Source organism: Propithecus coquereli, unplaced genomic scaffold (genome assembly GCF_000956105.1).
Source record: "Propithecus coquereli isolate 6110/MARCELLA unplaced genomic scaffold, Pcoq_1.0 Scaffold27, whole genome shotgun sequence".
In the NCBI taxonomy this organism is placed as follows: domain Eukaryota; kingdom Metazoa; phylum Chordata; class Mammalia; order Primates; family Indriidae; genus Propithecus; species Propithecus coquereli.
The window spans coordinates 11,903,839-11,907,459 of record NW_012148285.1 but is presented as its reverse complement, the minus strand read 5'-3'; positions in this window follow the sequence as shown (position 1 = coordinate 11,907,459).

Sequence of the window (3,621 nt, the reverse complement as noted above, 5' to 3'; positions counted from 1 at the left end):
GGCTGCACAGGGAAAAAGAGGGGGTCCCCTGTCCCTTCACTTTCATTCCCTAATTTTATTTTTAATGCAGTTTATAGTAAAACAGTTCTCCTCCCCACCACAAACTAACATATGCTTATTGTAGAAAATCCAGAAAATACTGTAAATTTCAAATGAAACAAATTCACTATGATCCTACCACTCAGAAAGAATTGCTTTTTAAAAAATCACATATGCTACACATACTTTATTTAATGTATATTGTATTTCTATACTTGAATTAACTTATATATTATGGTTTTAAGTTCTGATGCAAACATTTTACACTGTATCCTGAACATCAAGGCACATGGTTGAATGTCATTTGAAGACATTTCAGTGACTGCATCATGTTCAATTGTCAGACTAGCTAGATGATTAACCTGACAGTGTTTTTTTGTTTTGTTTTTTAAAGCAAAAGCCAAGTTTATTAAAGTAACAAACAGAAGGAAGGCTTGCTCCACAGACAGAGCAGCAGAGAGTAGCCTGTAAGAATGTTTTCTTACGACAAGTTTTACACATGAAATTTTATTAAAACTAGTTTATGAGCATGGAGTTTTGTCTCCCTGGATCTGTGATTAGGTAACCATTTTTCTTATTATTGTACGGTTAGATTATTTCCAAATTTACCTGCTTATTAACAGTCCTGCAGCAAAAGTACTTATTTATATGAATTTTTCAAGTTATTTCTTGAGCTGAATTTTGAAAAACAGATTTTCTGTATTGGAGTGTATGAAGACGTGTAAGCCTTCTCATCTGGAAGGTTTGTAACAATGCACAGTATTTAAAGTTACTAACATTTTTAAAATTTATTTTTTGGTGGACAACATGTTTTCATGGTTTGAAAACAGCTGCAACTTTGTTATAAGAACACCTGTCAATCACGTACATCAATCATCTGATAACATCCCACACCTCCCATAAGCCCGCCCCTGGGCCAGGCCAATAAAAGGAAACCACGTGGGCTCCTCGACTTCCTTCTCCACTCGTGGAGACTGACCCGTTCCTCTCTGGGACATACTCCTGCTTTGTATAGCTCCCTTCTTGTCTGCAATAAAAGCAATTCGTGGGGAATTGCTTCCTGTTTGTGGTCACTCTGTCACACTGGCCCTGCTAGTGAATTTTCCAAGCAAGGAGCCAAAGAACCAGGACAACAGTCTGCCAAGAGGCCGGACCTGACAGTTATGGACTGGATATTTGTGTCCAATTTTGTGTTCAAAACTCAGATGTTGAAATCCTAACCCCAAGGTATTAGGAAGTGAGGCCTTGGGAGGTAATTAAGTCACGAGAGTGGAGCCCTTATGAATGGGATTAATGTCCTTCTAAAGGAGACCCTGGAGCCTTCTTTCCATCACGTGAGGACACAGCAAGGAGATGGCATCCTGAGGCTTGTCCCTCAGGATGAAGCCTCATCCTCATGAACCAGGAAGCAGGCCCTTCCTAGACATCAATCTGCCAGTGCCTCGATCTTAGACTCCCCAGCCTCCATGCGAGCAATAAACTTGTGTTGTTTATAAATTACCCAGGCCAAGGTATTTTGTTCTAGCAGCCTGAATGGACTAAGACAAAGGGATTAGAACTTCCCTGAAGTAGTGAAATAATCTTCTCACTACTGAATCTCAGCTTGTGTCCTGGGCTGGGTGTCAGGGCACGGATTTTTCTTTAGCGGGAGGGTCTCTTCTGACACAGTGTGTGGCTGAGGCTGACAGCCCCTCAGGACTCAGCCCCTCTGGCTGGTTCGCTGTCTGGGGGAGCAGCAGCTGAGCAGGCGAGTGTGGGTGCGGGACACCTCCGCAGCCCTGGGGGAAGAGGGCAAAGAAGGGCAGCTGCACATACACGGTGGTGGTGCAAGAACCGTCCCCTCCCTTCTCAGGCTGTGGCTACTGAATCTGACCCTTTCCCATGAAAATGCGCCAGAGGTGCCCAGGTGGAATCACCTGAGCGCTAAACACCTTCTCCCCTGCCCCGGTTGTAGGCGAGCAGCCCACCTCCTCCTCAGGACCCAGTGGATTCTTCCTGCCAGGAGAGGGGCTCCTTTCTCTGCCTGTGCGTCTCTCTCGCCACGAGGAGCCACAGGGGCCAGATGGCAGCTGTAGGCTGAAAGTAAATGGGACGTTGCCTGTGTGCCCTGGTGGAAATGTTTTTCCTGTTCTGCCCTGGTCCCCACACTCCAGGGTCCACACCCAGCCTGCCTCCCAGATGTCTCCCTGCCTGCCCGGGAGGCACGGGAGTGTGCAGCCCTGGCCAAGGTCAAGACTTGTCCTCCGGCTCCACTTTCAAGTGCACTGGTTCACTTTCAAGCTCTCGCTCAGTGGTAAACTTGAACTAGAATCCCTTTTCTGCTTCTCCTGGACGCATTTCCTGTGATTCCCACTTGGGGGAGACATCTCTCTATGTCCCAATTGTTAAATGTTTGTCTTTGGTCATGCATCTCATTTTTAATTTTTTTTTTCATCCTGACAGTGTCTTTGGCGTATCCCACGCTTTGGGCTTTGTTATAAGTGAGTTGATGGGATTGAATGGAACAAGCTATAGTATCCCTGACAAATGTTTGAGCCAACAGCCTCTGCACTGCCCAGAGGCACGTGGATCCCTGGGGTCTCAGACATGACAAGGGACACATTCTTAAAGGTGTGTGAGAACATCACACACCTTTGAGAATTAATAATATTATTTACAACCTGTATGAATATATATTCGTGTTATTAATTTATTCAGTTATTCATTCATTCTTGACCCTATTCCAAAAGGGGGAAAAACCCAGAAAACAAAAACCAAGGCAAGCCCATTACCTATTGAATAGCTTTGTTAACAGCATAGTTTAGCAAACAATCAAATCATAGCGTGCTTGTGGCTGAATTTGCTTGGGGTCCGACAGGTGCAAACATCAGCTCATGATATATTAATAAATTCACAATAGTGCAGGTCACTGTTCGAGTTGCTAGCTGCATAATAAACTCCTCCAAAAAGCAGCAGCTTAAAAATACAGCCATTGATTTGCTCATGACTGTGTGATCTGCACAGGGCCTGTTTGTCCTCTCCACGGCGTCAGCCGGGGCTGGAAGATCCAAGAAAGCCTCTCCTGCTCCAGGGCCCTTTGCATGTGGACTTTCTCTCCCGTAGGGGAGTTGGACTTCCTTACGCTGTGATGGGTGCGTTCCAAGCCTCAAGAAACCTCTGCTGGCATCCTGCTTGCTAATGTGCTAAGGGCTGGAGCGAGTCACCTGGCCAAGCCACGTCAGTGTGGGAGGGTACTCCACCAGGCACTGAAAGGTGGTCTTCCTAATAACCTACCCAACAGGAAAATAAACTATCAAATAGAAACAAACTCGCAGCACATAATTGCCCTTTTGAAGAGAAAACTCACAGTACAACTGCCCTTTGTTTTATTTCGTTAAACACCTGTGGCCTAACTTGTCATCTCTGAGAGTTCTTTCTCAGCCTTGAAGAGCACTAAGCGGACAGTAGGGGAGCGAACTCCCCACTCCAGCTCTGTCTCGGTTCCTGCCAAAAAACCAATTTCAAGGACTCAGATAACCCAGCCTCACGGAGAATAGAAAAAACAAAGAACACCTGCAACAGCTTCGCCACTGCTCTGTTATC